Raw genomic sequence first — 16,527 nt, forward strand, 5'->3', positions numbered from 1 at the left:
CCCAAAATGAGTCCCTCTGATGTCCACATCCTATCTAATAATAGGCAAACATGGTAATTAACCGTAACTTCACTACCCTTCCCATTGGCTAATCAGGGTGATATGCAAATTAACTGCCAACTAAGATGGTGGTTAACCACCAACAAAGATAGTGGCTAATTTGCATACTGCAGGCAGATCCCGCTGCTCTGCCCAAGGTGAGATCCTGGCCTGCTGTGTCTTGGGCCAGGTGGGCGGGGCGGGCAGCAACAGATCTGAGCTGGGCGGGATCCGGGCCTGCCGTGTCTTGGGTGGGGCGGGCGGGGCGGGCGGCAGCAGATCTGAGCGGCCGCTCACCCCTGCAAGGGATCGAGGTCTGCAGTTTCTTGGGTGGGGTGGGCGGGGTAGGCAGGGTGAGTGGCAGTGTGATCCGTGAGAGGGCACAGGTTGGGCTGAGGGGCCCCCCTTCCCTGCCAGTGCACAAATTTTTGTGCACGGGCCTTCTAGGCCTATATAATAAAAGCCTAATATGCAAATCGCCTGAAGAGCAGAATGACAGGTTGTTATGATGTGCACTGACCACCAGGGAGCAGACGCTTAATGCAGGAGCTGTCCCCTGGTGGTCAGTGCTCTCACAGGGTGAGTGCCACTCAGCCAGAAGCTGTGCTCACAGCTGGCAAGTGCAGCAGTGGTGGCAGGAGCCTCTTCTGCCTCTGTGGCAGTGCTAAAGAGCAGCAAGCTGAGCCATAAGTAGTGAGCAGGCAGGTGGTAAGGAGCGAGGGGTCCAGGACTGGCAGACTTCCCCCAAGGGCTCCCTGACTGTGAGAGGGTGCAGGCTGGGCTAAGAGACCCCCATCCCCCCCATGAATTTTGTGCACCGGGCCTCTAGTGTCTTATAAATGATCTGATGTGTACTTAAGAGGTCCATGTATGTGGGCCTTTGTTGGAGGAAGAAGAGGAATTTCTGATGCATTAGGTTAAAATGGGAGTGAGTAGAAAACATGTGATTTGTCATAGATTGTGTACATGAATGAAATTGACTCTATCTCATGATTTTAAGAGGTGTTGCATTTAAGAGAGAAAATTTACAAGACACAAGTTTCCAAGCAACACTCTTCTATAGTAAAGGAACATTTTCCACTCTTCTGCTATAGAACACCAAATAGGCTGGCAGAGAAACAAGGAAAATCATCAAAGATGTGCAGGAAATAGGAAAAAAATTACCAAAATTACCAAACTTAATGGTATAAAATGGCAGGAGATAAGGCAGGGTTGTGAAATAGCTTAAGGGGAAAGAAATGAAGTTGGACAACTAGGTAGCTCAGTAGACTTTTTATAACATGTACAAGGAAACCCTGGGAACTCTAAAAATAATCGATTAAGGCTTAATCAGTGAAAGAGATGCTACACTAAGCTACCCGGTACAATTTAAGTACATGCAAATAGAAATTAAATAAGACATAAATAGATAAGCTTATTATATTAATTTGCATTATTTTCAAGCTTTGTATTTTCTACCTAACATAGTATTTGAAAATGTTGAAACAAATGGATGAATTCAACCTGAATTCAACATTCAATTTCACCACCTGTTGGTGTGCACACACTTGAGCGAGTTATTAATTTTCTCTCATGCTCAGTTTATCTATTTGTGTTACAAACATAAAACCCGATTCAAGTTTTTGGTTCCTCCCCCTCAAAAAAAATTGATAATCTAACTTCAAAAAGCTAGAGATAAAACTAAATGTACTCAGTTGGTTAGAGTGTTGCTTGGATACACCAAGGTTTTGGGTTCAATCCCTGGTTGGGCACATATAGGAAACAACCAATGAATGCATAAATAAGTGGAACAACAAGTCGATGTCTCTCTCTCTCTCTCTCTCTCTCTCTCTCTCTCTCTCTCTCTCTCTCTCGTCAATAAATAAAAAGTAAATAAAGTCTATTGGTCTATCTTGCACTTTGGATCTCTTACCTATGCTAAGCAAAATAAGCCAATCAGAGAAAGATAAATATCACATGATCACACTCATTTATGGAATATAATGAACAACATAAACTGATGAACAAAAACAGATCCAGAGACAGAGAAGCATCGATCAGACCATCAAAACTCAGAGGGAAGGTAGGGGAGGGTGGGGGTAAGGGGAAGAGATCAACCAAAGGACTTGTATGCATGCATATAAGCCTAACCAATGGACACAGACACCAGGGGGGTGAGCGCATGAGTGGGGGGTTGAGGGGGCAATGGGGGGATAAGGACACATATGTAATAACTTAATCAATAAAGAAAAAAAGTAAAAATAAATTTAAAAACCATAAAAAGCAATACTATAAAAATTAGTAGGTTTATTAGTATTCATATTATAGTTATTTATAGTTAAATGAACACTCGATTTTGTATACTTAAGTTTTTAATTATATTGCCATCTGACTTCTTTTTTGCTTTGGATAAATTTATCGTCACTTCCTATATCCATGGTGAACAGGAAGTAAGGAAGATTTTTAGAAACCATCTCAATGGTTTACCTGTATATGTGTTTATATATGAAACTCTGTTCAAGTGGTTAATAAAATCAGTGAAATTTAAAACATGATTCCTGAAATAAAAAGCTTAACATTTAAATGCTAAAGATATATATAGGGAGCTATTAATGCAAGATGAAATGTGCACAGGTGCTATGTGAATGACCGTGTTATTAAATTCCATAGGAATTTAAAGGAGGACTACTGTATTATGGAGAAGCATAATTTATAGAGGATTTATAGAGGAGTTTGGCTTTGAAGAATATGCATTTAGGCATAGAGAACTAAGTGAGTGAAAATAGAGATATGGAATCATATGGAAAACAATGAGAAGATTATTTGATTGGAATGAGGAATTTGTGTAGGGGACTAGCAGGTAATATGATTGAAAGGGTATGTTGGTGTTATGTAAATGAATAATTTTTACACCAAAGGCCTACCTATTTGAAATAAATAATATAATCTTTAAAAAAAACTAAATAAGGCACATTTTAATCCAAAATTTCACAAGACAATCAGAGTTCTGTGTCCTTTTAAATTATTTGCTCCTCTGAGTTTTGCCTTCAATAAAGTACAAGCACTTTATGTACTCTTTATAATAACAAAAATGACTGGGTACATTTTAGTCCTTAAAACACTGTATCATTTTGTCCCTAGGACATGTCCTATCTTCCCAGAAGATGATCTAAATTTACTATGATTGGATCAGATAAGGTCAGATGCCCACCCTAGAATAATGTGGTTTTGTCAGGTAAGTGGGAAATTCTGATTATCTTAACCTACAGAAAGAACTTCACACTGTGAACCAGAAAGTGGAGTAGCATTCCTGGACAATGTTCAGTTTCTAAAAAAGGGTGAGAGAGGTTAGAAGACAAAGAGGTTCATTATTGCTAAGAAGGAAACCATAAATTATCTGCTATATTATTTCATAAGGTTGTGAAAACTAACTGAAATAATACATGCAGAGTCATTTGCACAATGTGTGGTCCTTAATAAGCAATTATGTTTTCAGCAAAGATGATAGGATGTTCTTAGGATGTGAATTTACAATATAGTAATGCATTTAGGCAACTAACCCTACTTCTAGGTAACTTGGGTAATGCTATCTAATTCTGGACCCCCTCTTAGAGTATCATTGAAAAAACTGAATTTAGCCGAAACCGGTTTGGCTCAGTGGACAGAGCGTCGGCCTACGGACTGAAAGGTCCCAGGTTCGATTCCGGTCAAGGGCATGTACCTGGGTTGCGGGCACATCCCCACTGGGGGATGTGCAGGAGGCAGCTGATCGATGTATCTCTCTCATCGATGTTTCTAACTCTCTATCCCTCTCCCTTCCTCTCTATAAAAAATCAATAAAATATATTTAAAAAAAAAAAAAAAAAAAAAAAGAAAAAACTGAATTTAGAAAAACTAGAGGCCTGGTGCAGGAAATTCATGCACTGGGGTTGGGGGAGGTGTCTCTCAGCCAAGCCTGCACCCTCTCCAATCCCCTGGCACCCCTCAGGGGATATCCAACTGCCAGTTTAGGCCTGATCCCCGCAGTCGGACATCCCTCTCACAGTCCGGGGACTGCTGGCTCCCAACCACTCACCTGCCTGCCTGCCTGATCGCCCCTAATCACTCCCCTGACAGTTTGATCTACGCCTAACTGCTCCCCTGCTGGCCTGGTCGCCCCCAATAGCCTTCCACTGCCAGCCCAGTCACTCCTAACTGCCCTTCCCTCTGGCCTGATCGCCCACAACTGCCCTCCCTTGCTGGCTATCTTGTAGTGGCCATCTTGTGTGAGGGTGTGGTAGTCAATTTGCATATTACCTCTTTACTATATAGGATAAAGATTATAATACATATCTGTAGTAGAAGTACATATTGGAGTAAGTTAGTGAACCCACTGATATTGGATGCCATAGTGAGCAAGAATACCATGTCTTATCTTTTCCACAAAAAGAGGGATAAATAAAAGAAAATAGTACCAGTTTACAACTACCCAAAACTTTAAAGAGTTTTTCATCATAAAAGCAATGGTTCTGCAACTGACATCCCTGGAAAGCATTCTCTGTTTACTCCTCTTAGTTGATTCAATGAATTGGAAAAATTAAACTACCATATATTTTAACATTTTCTTCATTCCTTACCTAGTTCTGAACAATTTGTACATAAATCACTAACAAAATTCATCTCAACGTTAAATAACTATCAAGCAGATTTTATTTGAAAGAATAAATAATCAGCCAGATGAAAGAATTTTTTTAAGTAAAAAAAATCTAAGCAGTAGATTAATAATTGCGTTAATGCAACCATTATTATGTTTTGGAATTTTTTTATCATTTGTTTACTATAGAAATATAAAATAACTACTCATTAAAGGAGGAAAATGTTCAATCAGAAAATATCATTAAAGTTCAAAAATATGACCAGTTTATTAAACACATTTTGAAGAGGGAGAGTAATCAGTTTAATGGTGTAACAAATCAAAATAGTGAAGTTGCAAATATTGTCAAGGTTATATTCTTTTCTCAAAGGGAAGCTATTTTAAAGTGAATTGAAACAAGTAAAGGAAAATAAAGTTAGAGAAAATTGAAAATGTTATAATAGGAAAGAAAGGATTATAATAAGCAAAATAACTTTTTTAGAACTTCATTTATGATATGGAAGCAAATAAAAAAGCAAACTAAACTTGGGTTTCTAAATCAAAAAAACCTAACAAAAAGCAAGACTATATGAATGAAATGTGACTCCGAAATTTTAACAATATGATTGTAATATTTAAATTACAAAGAAAAATCAAATTTGTGTGTGGAAGAGGAACTAGTTTATATAAAGGAAGAAAGAGATTTGTGTATGTGAGTGAATATAGAGGATAAGATTATTAAATCAGATTTATCCAAATCAGAGCCCTTAACCAGGATCAAGCTCTAATAATAACATGAAATAAGCATGCATGTTGCCCTGCTGATGTGGCTGCGTGGCCTGGCTGAGGTGGCAATGGAGCTCAGTGTCAACCTATGAACCAGGAGGTCATGGTTCAATTCCAGGTCAGAGCACATGTCTGGGTTGCAGGCTAGATCCCCAGTGTAGGGTGTGCAGAAGGCAGCCAATCAATGAATCTCTCTCATCATTGAGGTTTCTATGACTCTCTCCCTCTCCCTTCCTCTATGAAATAAATAAAAATATATTTTAAAAAGCAGGCATATATAGAGTGTCAGATACAGCTGGGAGGTTTGGGGGCATTCTTTGTCTTCAATTCTTGCATTGGACATAGCTCTGGCCCCAACTTTTCTCCAATTTTTTTTTAACAGAATGATAAGCCGGTTAACCAAAAGACAATCATGATTTGAATCTTTCATTGGGAAATAATAATTCACCCTGCAAACAAGGTAATTTTGACTACCTTCTCTCTAAATCAAATGCATTCTACCATCTCTCCAAATCAAATTTTCCAGTTCAGCAGGCGTTTTATTTAGTACAAGTTAACGATAACAGTATTTCTACTGGAAAGGGCTCCTGATCCCCACTTGCTCCAAGGCATATAGCGTGAGCTATAACAAAAAAATATCTGCCTCTGTCACTTACTAATGGGGGAATTCACCATAAGCCTTAATGAGGCTGGATGAGGTAACTTTATGACCCAACCCTAAAGTATGTATCTCCGCAATGCACATTGCCAAAAATTATGTTATTGATGTGATATTTGGGTGTCAACTTCCTTGGGAATACTTATTTAATCTCAGGTCTGGGACTGCTAGGTCAGGAAAACAAAATTTTAAAAAATTGCTTTGAGAAGGTAAAGTTATATAGTTGTGCAATTGCATTCTGTCCCACCTTGATGTTAGAAATCTGCCTTTAATATTCAAATTCAACACACATTAATTTAACTAACAAAGATGTACTTTTTGCAACCTGTTTTAAGTAAGAAGAATTTTCAATGGGCCATTTCATTTTCAGTGAGGCAGTAAGACTCCTGGTACCTCCATATAATACTATCTTTTCTTGTTCATTTTTGTAAATTGTAGCTGTGAGTTATCCACCTTAACATATGTTGCTCAGAAAGAAATTCATCCAGGTTGGCCAAATTTATAGAGTTTGCTATTAAAGACCTTAAACTCCTTTCTTCGAGGCTGGTTCTGTTATGGGATAAGCAAAGACTAGAGTAGAAAGGTATTTTCCCTACTCCAGGCTAGAGGAGAGGTCTAACACATTTCCTTGACTCTTGGCCTTGGGCAGTTTTACTTACAGTTGTTTTCAAGTACTGCTGTTCCTGTTTATACATTGGCACAGTGGTCTCATAGTTTGGTGATTTGGTGCATGGGATTGTGACATCTCTTAGTCCATCAGATTCAAAGTCTAATTATTCAGACATCTACAATCAGGCAGCTGGCTTTCAGGATATAACCAAGCCTCTGATTATCTGATTTAGCCTTTGAATCTTTTCTGGGCCTGCAACTATGTTTTTGTTATTGGTGGTGATGGTGATCTGTACTATCCACTTCTTCAAATTCCTACAATGATTTGTATTCTGGACCTGTTTTCCTAATACATAAATGCTATTGACTTTATCCTAAGATTCTTTGAGTATTTAAATGAAATGTTGAAAGTAGCAGCCTGGTAATTCTTTCACTGATTATATATATAGTCTAGCCTTGGCCTTGGCCAGTTAATCAACATATTCCTGAAGGCAGTAAACTCCCCTTGAATTCTGCCCCCTTTAGTATTTTGCTTAATATAATCCACTTTTGAATGAGCTTTGCTAATTTGTGCCCTCTGTTGTTTACTACCCCAAAGCCACTTACCTCAAACTATTAAATTCAGCCTAGTATTCCACCTTTATTTCACTCTCAGCGGTCGGGTAAGATCTTGACCTTTCATTCAGTCTATTTTTTTTTTTTTTTTAGATTCTATGGCTTTAATTGAAGCAATAAATTCAGCACCTTCTTTGAGAATTATCTGTTATAAATCATGATCCTCATAATTGGATTTGAAATCTTTCAGACTAGGATATAGAGAGGGAATTTGCCAAGGTGTTTAAGGAGCAGGGAGTGGGAGGGGAGTGGTCCCTTCACCAATAAAACAGATGATTAGCTGTCAAACTCTTAATGGAAAAAGTCCATGTATGTATTCTTTTGTCACTACATTTTAAAAAGGCGAATAAACAAATCCTCCCAAATAATATGTCATTTACTCACCTCTTTTCAAGTTTTGTCTTCATGTTTTCTTTCTGTTGCAAAGTGTGTGCTTTTTCCCCTCATTATGCCGTTCTTCTGTACAGTAACTGAGACAGTTAAGCCCCTGCCTGCTGAATATTCCCCTTGCTTCCCAAGAGCAAGCCTTTACAAGGCATCCAAGATTGAGAAACCCACCCTATCACCACATTAATCAATATTCCTATCAATGATATTAAGTTTGTTTCTAGGATCATCATAAAGAAAGTGTAAAACCACTTATATTGCTAACATTTCAACCACTTAGGGATGATTCAGTTTGTGTGTGGGAAACGATAGGGCAGTTACTTCTATGAGTAGATGTGACAATAGTTGTATTTATCTACTGCTGCAAATTAGCTGTACATATGCCTGAAAACTCCTACCTTGCTGTCTGTTGAGGCTCTATCCACTCAACTAATCTATCCCATTTGATAGAATCAAAAATTACTGATGTGTCTTCTGAATATTAATTATAATAATACTAGAGACCAAGTGCACAAAAATTTGTGCACTTGGAGGTGGGGGGTGTCCCTCAGCCTGGCCTGTGCCCTCTCATAGTCTAGGACCCCTCGGGGGATGTCCACCTGCTGGCTTAGGCCTGCTCCCCGGGGGATTGGGCCTAAGCTGGCAGTCAGACATCCCTCTGGCAGCCCGGGAGCCCTCGGGGGATGTCCACTTGCCAGCAGAGAGCAGGCCTAAGCTGCAGTCGGACATCCTTAGCGCTGCTGAGGAGGTGGGAGAGGCTCCCGCCACCACCACTGTACTGGCAGCCATCAGCCTGGCTTGTGGCTGAGCAGAGCTTCCCCTGTGGGAGTGCACTGACCAGCAGGGGGCAGCTCCTACATTGAACGTCTGCCCCTGACGGTCAGTGTGTGTCATAGTGACCAGACATTCCCAGTCGTTCTGCAAAATATGTCAATTTCCATATTACCCTTTTATTATATAGGTTAGAGGCCTGGTGCATGAGTGGGGGCCAGCTGGTTTGTCCTGAAGGGTGTCCCGGATCAGGGTGGGAGTCTTGCTGGGGTGCCTGACCAGCCTGGGTGAGGGGCTGAGGGCAGTTTTCAGGCTGGCCACACCCTCTTCAGGGTGGGGGTCCCCACTGGAGTGCATGGCCAGCATGGGTGAGGGGCTGATAGCTGTTTTCAGGCTGTCCAAGCCCCCCAGAAGGGACCCTCACCCCATGGGGGTCTGGCCAGCCTGGGTGAGGGGCTGAAGGCTGTTTTCAGGCTTCCCACAGCCCCTTCAGGGTGGGGGTTTCTGCTGGGGTGCCCAGCCAGCCTGGGAGAGGGGCTGATGGTTTTTTTTTCAGGCTGACCACGCCCCCCAATGACCCAAGCTCCCAGCCTCTCCTTTTTTTTCTTTTTTTCTGGGATTCATTTATTTTCTATAATTGAAACTTTGTAGCCTTGAGTGGAGCCCAGGGCCCGCCAGGGCAGGCCAGAAGATTGGCTTCCTTCATCACCAGGGGTAACCCAAGCCTCCTGCTTGCTCCAGCTCCATAGAAGCCACCATCTTAGTTGGGTTAATTTGCATACTCGCTCCTGATTGGCTGGTGGGTGTAGCTTGTGCATATAGCAGAGTGGCAGAGTGATGGAGTAATGGTTAATTTGCATCTTTCTCTTTTATTAGTGTAGATATGCCTGCATAACTAACTAGGTTTCTGTCAGTATCCTACATAATAAAAGCCTAATATGCAAATTGCCCCCTTGACCGAGAGTTTGACCAGGGGGCGGGGCTGGCCAGCCAACTGCCCATGGTCCTTCTCCCTGGTCAGCCCACCCTGGCCAGTGGCAGCAGGTGGCCGGGGGAAGGGAGGCCCTGGCCAGAAGCCAGCAACCACTAGGGAGCCTACCTGTGCACGGATTTTGTGCACTGGGCCTCTAGTTTTTCTATAAAAGTATCAAGCTACTTAAAGGAATACTCTCCTTAGCATCCAAATAGCTGCACATTCTTACAGATAATAGATTACCTTAAGTGTGTTACTTTGTGAGTATCACATCTCTCCATAGCCATAAGGCTCCTTAAGCCAGAAGATTAAGAGAGTTTTCCAGTGACAGGGAAAACTAGTTTCATATACATATTTTTCATCTACTATCTTCAACTCTTCTTTTAGATTTTTAGACTGGGAGAGCTATTAGGAATAACCAACAAATAGAAATTCTACCATCTGTCCTTCAGTCTTATACTGCATAACAATTGTATTTAGCCAGATCCACTGGATCTATTTTCTCCAAATTCCACAGATATGATTTTCCACATGCATTTACCCCATCATTTTCCTCATACAAAGTATGGTTAGGTGGAATTCTGTGGTCAGAGTCTCATTGCATTCTTTTTATTCCCAACTTTTCTTCTTAAAAGTGTCCTAGCCATTATGATATATGAGTCTGTAAAGCACTTCTATTCACAATGCCAATGAAGACTAACATAAAATTAAATTGTCAGATCTGACTTACACAAATCAGAGACAATTTGCTGCCTTAAATTCTAATAATCTGAAAGATACAACGATTCAAGAAGCAAAGGCAAAGGTGGGAGTGTCCTGGCACATTCTTCAAAGTTCCTTGCTGTGCTAGTCTTACATTAAACACATTGCATCTGGTCTATTGTGACACACGAGGTCACTAACTGTAACTTGGGAGCCATCTTACTCAACAGGGGGAGTTTGGCTTATGAAAAACCTTTGTTTTATACCCAGATGATTGCAGGGCTTGTGTGACATTTTCCAGGGAGTCATGCCTCATAAATCCATAGTTTCTAGGTTTGTTTACAACAAGTAATCCTGAAGCATGGTCATTCTACTAAGACCAATCCATAGATAGTACTCTCTTCCTAGCAAATATCAGAGTTTATTTATCAGAAGATCAAGGTATATTTACAAAAAATAAGACAAAGACATCAGCCTTCTTTCTCTAAAATAACTTTGTCCGACAATTTTCCCTTGTTATTTGGAGAAACATGGATTCCCAGCCAGTGGCTTAATTTCTTTTCCTACAACCCAGGATGGGTTTATGCTACTAGGTCACTTTATAATCGAGACTTTATATTAGAAAATTAATGGAAAATAAGTTTGATCTAAGATCTCTAAATTCAAAACAATGTGTTTTACATATAAGCTAAATAGTTCATGTTCAAGTATAGATACTTTTTTTTAAGTGTTTCACATGAAATTTGGCTTTATATCAGGATTTCTACTCTATTTCATTGGTCTCAATATTAATCAGGAGCCAATACCAAAACATGTTTCATTATGTGGTTTATAAGTCTGTTCAGGTAGCTGTAACAAAATACCACATTCTCGATGGCTTAAACAATAAGTTAATTTATCACAGTTCGGGAGGCTGGGAAGTCCAAGATAAAGGTGCCAGGTAATGGAGTTTATGCTGAGAGGTCTCTGTGTGGTTTGTAGATGGCCATCTTCTCGCTGTGTTCTCACAAAGCCCTTCCTTAGCATGTATATACATGAGAAAAGTGGTGGGGGTGGGCAAGAGCATGCTAGCTCTTTCTCCTGACTCTTCTTATAAGGATACTAATCCTATCCAATAAAGATCTTATCCTTGTGATCTAGTTTAACCTTAATTTCTTTTTCAAAGTTCCTAACTCCAAATACAGTTACATTGGGAGCTTCAATATACAAATTTTAAGGGAACACAAACATTTACTTCATAATACAGGATCTTTATCATATATATATATATATATATATATATATATATATATATATATATATATATATTATTACCTAGTAGAATTTATTCTATAGCACATCATTCTTTAATATTATTTTCCCATTTATCCTTTTTATATTCCTATATAAATACTAGAATAAATTCTTCTCTTGCACACACACACACAAAAAAATTTAATATGAAGTAATATGATCAACAAGCTATTTCACATGTCTATATGTTTATATTTATACTAGATGCCCAGTGCACAAAATTCATGCATGGGGAGGTCCCTCAGGCTGACCTGCACCCTCTGCAATCCAGGAGACCTCAGGGGATGTCCTACTGACGGCTTAGGCCCACTCCCATGGTTCTCTGCTCTCTGCAGAGCCTGCCTGCTCCATACCATGGTGATGGGCAAGCAGGCCCTGCTGGGTGCTGCCTCCGGGCTGCGCTTGCCTGCTCCTGGTTCGCCCTGGCAACGACCAAAGCAGGCCCTGCTGGGTGCTGCCTACAGGCCACGCTTGCCTGCTCCCGGGTTGCTGGGTGCTGCCTGTGGGCCACTCTTCCTTCTGGGCTCACATGGCTGGGGCGATGCAGCCAGCATCCCGCCCCGGCCTCTGTGGGCGCTCCCATCTTTGTCATGGAATGATGGTTAATTTGCATATTACTCTTTTATTAGATAGGATTAGCAATCATATTTACATGTGTTTGTATTCTTATAATAAAAAGTACAACTTGTTTTTCAGAAACACTTGGGTCAAAGGGGAAATAAAAATAAATGGGAAATAATCTTTTGAAAATGTTAATGAATATAATGTATACCAGAACTCATGAGACACAACTGAGGTAGAGTAAGTGGTAAATATTCATACAAACAAAATAAAAGAATAAAAATTAAATGAATTAACAACTTCAAAAACATATAAAATTTCAACAAAGTAAACCAAAAACTAAAGCAAAAAAGTGGTAATTACATAAAAAGTAAAATAAAAGTGACCTAAACACCCATAAAACAGAGCTTTTAAATGAATTAAAATGCTAAGTATGTTAAAAATATATATACAATATTGACAAACCATTACGTAAATTAAATAAAAATGATTATAAATAAAAGAAAGTACAAAGGATAAGTATTAGAATGATAATAATTTAATGTATTTATACATTTATATTTTCAAAACTTCATGAAATATTTTTCAAAATGTCTTAAATTTATAATTTCCTAGAAAAATATAACTTTTATAAGTGGCCCCAATGATAACATTTTTAAACAGATCAATCAGTTGAAGGCCTGAAGAGAACAAAAAGGCTGACCCTCCCACATGCATGAGGTCCCTCCTGCTGCTTGAGTGCCTGAGATGGGACATTGGTCTTTTTCTGCATTTCGAGTCCAACAAAACATCAGCTCCTCTTGGAGCTCGTGCCTGCTGGCTTTCAGATTTGAACTTACACCTTTGGCTCCTTGGGTCTCCAGCTAGCCAGCTGAGATCTTAGAGCTTCACAACATGCAGGATCAATGGAATCAATACCTTAAATACATTAAATATATTGCTGGTTCTCTCTCTGTAGAAAATCCTGAGTGATATTCACTTTGGAGCTGAAAAGTGGGTGCTGCTATAACAAATACCTAAACATGTGGAAGTAGCTTTGGAATTAGGTAATTGGTAGAGGCTAGCAGAGTTTTGAGGTGCATGTTGGAAATATGGACATTAAAGACAATTAGGGTGAGGTCCTAGAAGTGAGGAACATCGTATTGGAAAATGGAGGAAAGGTCCCCAGTGGTTTCATGGGAGCAGGATGATTCTGTCCAGTACCTCAGAGGAGACAAGAAGTGCAGGGGGCAGGGCAACCTACAGAGCCATGGGGATGACTCTGCCATTGCAGTCAGCCTGGAGGAGAGAGTTTCAACCTGAAGAGGAATATTTTCAAATCTTAAGATCTAATGGAATTTACCTTGCTACAACTGAGATTGGCTTGGGATCCACCCCTTCTTCCTTTAGGAATTGGAAGGTGTATCTTATATCTGTTCACCATATATTTTGAAGTACATAACTTGTTTGGTTTCACATTTTCACACCTGGAGAGAAAAATGGTCTTAGGATCAATAATACTTTGAATCTCATTCACACCTGATTTAGATAAAACTTGTTAAAGTTGATGCTGTTTATGGAGCTGTTGGGATGGAATAAATGTATGTTGCATGCAAGAAGGACATGAATTTTGAGGGCTCAGGGATTACATTTCCCCCTAAAATTTATAATGCTGAAGCCCTAATGCCCCTATCCATGTGACCTTACTGGAGATCAGGCTTTTAAGGAAATAATGAAGATTAAATGAGGTCTGATACAACCGGTGCCTTTATTAAAAGAGAAAGATCTCACTTTTTATTTCTACTTTGATCCAGTCATTTCTTAATAGCATGTTGTTTAATCTCAAATATTTGCAGGTTTCTTTACTTCCTTTTGGCAGTTGATTTCTAATTTCAAAGTATTGTGATCAGAGTATACGCTTGGTATGCTTTCAACATTCTTAAATTTGTTGAAACTAGTTATGTGACCCAATATGTGGTTTATCCTTGAGAAAGTTTCATGTGCACTGGAGAAGAATGTATAATCTGACGCTCTGGGATAAAAGGCTCTGTAAATGTCAATTATGTCCATTTTGTCTAATGTGTCATGTAAGACCAATATTTCTTTATTGATTTTCTGTTCGGATGATCTATCTAGAGCTGCCAATGGAGTATTTAGGTCTGCTACTATAATTGTGGTCTTGTCAGTTACTCCATTTATTTCTGTTTTTCCCCATATACAAAAATTAATTCAAAATGAGTCAAAGACCTAAATATAAGTTCTGATACAATATTTACGTAGAAGAAAGAATAGATGCTAAACTCATAGGCATAGGTCTTATAGAGGATTTTATGAATTTGACCCCAAAGGCAAGGGGAATAAAGGCAAAAATAAATTAATGGGATTATATCAAACTAAAAAGCTTCTGCACAACAAAATAAACCACCAACAAAACAAAAAGGCAACCAATGAATGGGAGATGATATTTGCACATAACAGCTTGGCAAAGGATTAATATCCAAAATATATAAATAACTCATACAATTCAACAACAAATAATCCATTTAAAAAAAAAATGGGCAGAGGACCTGAACAGACACTTCTCTCAACAAGACATACAAGTGGCCAACAAATATATGGAAAGATGTTCAAACTCACTAGCTATTAGGGAAATGAAAATTGAAATCACAATGATATATCACCTCACACCTGTTAGAATGGGTATTATAAACAAGACAAATAATAGCAAGTGTTGGTAGCAATGTAAATGTGTATAGCCACTATGGAAGAGAATATGGCAATTTCTCAAAACACTAAAAATAGAGCTACCACATGACCCAGCAGTCCTTCTTCTGTGCATCTACTCAAAAACTAAAAAACAAACAAACAGAAAAACAAAACAACACAAAGAGGTGCGTTCCTTAGATCACTCCTTCCTGCTGGTGAATGCCTCGGAGTAAGCATCATTGGAATTTCCCCTGTTGCAGTCATCACGTCTAAGTCGGAGTCTCCCAAAGAGCCGGAGCAGCAGCGGAAGCTCTTTATTGAAAGTTTGAGCTTTGGCAACCGATGAGAGTCTGAGGAGCCATTTTGAGCAATGGGGAACGCTCACGGACTGTGTGGTGATGAGAGACCCAAACACCAAGAGCTACAGAGGCTTTGGGTTTGCCACCTATGCCACAGTGAGGAGGTGGATGCAGCCATGAATGCAAGGGCACGCAGGTGGACGGAAGAGTGGTGGAACCAAAGAGGGCTGTCTCAAGAGAAGATTCTCAAAGACCTGGTGCCCGCTGAACTGTGGAAAAGATTTTTGTCGGTGGTATTAAAGAATATACTGAAGAACATCATCACCTAAGAGATTATTTTGAACAGTATGGGAAAATAGACATGATTGAAATCATGACTGACCGAGGCAGTGGCAAAAAGAGAGGCTTCGCTTTTGTAACCTTTGATGACCATGACTCTGCAGACAGGATTGTCATTCAGAAATACCATACTGTGAATGGCCACAACTGTGAAGTAAGGAAAGCCCTATCTAAGCAAGAGATGGCTAGAGCTTCGTCTAGCGCAGTGGTTGGCAAACTGCCGCTCATGAGCCACATGCGGCTCTTTGGCCTCTTGAGTGTGGCTCTTCCACAAAATACCACGTGCGGGCGCGCACATACAGTGCGATTGAAACTTTGGGGCCCATGCACAGAAGTTGGTATTTTGTGGAAGAGCCACACTCAAGGGGCCAAAGAGCCGCATGTGGCTCACGAGCCGCAGTTTGCTGGCCACTGGTCTAGCCAAAGAGGTCAAGGTGGTTCTGGAAACTTTGGAGGTGGTCGTGGAGTTGGTTTTGGTGGAAATGAAAACTTGGTCGTGGAAGAAACTTCAGTGGTCGAGGTGGCAGCCATCGTGGTGGTGGATATAGTGGCAGTGGGGATGAATATAATGGATTTGGTAATGACGGAAGCAATTTTGGAGGTGGTGGAAGCTACAATGATTTTGGCAATTACAATAATCTTCAAATGCTGGGCTTATGAAAGGAGGAAACTATTGAGGCAGAAGCTCTGGCCCTTATGGTGGTAGAGGTCAATACTTTGCCAAACCACGAAACCAAGGTGGCTATGGTGGTTCCAGCAGCAGCCGTAGCTATGGCAGTGGCAGAAGGTTTTAATTACTGCCAGGAAACAAAGCTTAGCAGGAGAGGAGAGCCAGAGAAGTGACAGGGAAGCTATAGGTTACAACAGATTTGTGAACTCAGCCAAGCACAGTGGTGGTAGGGCCTAGCTGCTACAAAGAGACATATGTTGGACAATACTCATGAATGGGCAAAAAAAACTTGAGGACTGTATTTGTGACTAATTGTATAACAGGTTATTTTACCTTCTGTTCTGTGGAAAGTGTAGAGCATTCCAACAAAGGGTTTTAATCTAGATGTAATCTATTGCTAAATGTAATAGTCTGATCATGGAGCTGAATAAATGTGTCATTTTTTAAAATGTGCCGTGTAAAGTTAGTTTGCTCTGAAGCCATCTTGGTAAATTACCCCAACAGTGTGAAGCTAGAATTCCTTCAGGGTGATGCCAGGTTCCATTTGAA

The 16,527-nt window shown here is 40.0% G+C and overlaps 1 pseudogene; it reads left to right on the forward strand.

Annotated features, from left to right (window-relative positions):
• The window catches only part of LOC118655971, a 30,684-nt pseudogene extending 14,461 nt beyond the window's left edge, over positions 1-16,223 (forward strand).
• Positions 16,224-16,527: the final 304 nt, after the last annotated feature.

This window comes from Myotis myotis, unplaced genomic scaffold (assembly GCF_014108235.1).
Source record: "Myotis myotis isolate mMyoMyo1 unplaced genomic scaffold, mMyoMyo1.p scaffold_m19_p_5, whole genome shotgun sequence".
NCBI lineage: Eukaryota > Metazoa > Chordata > Mammalia > Chiroptera > Vespertilionidae > Myotis > Myotis myotis.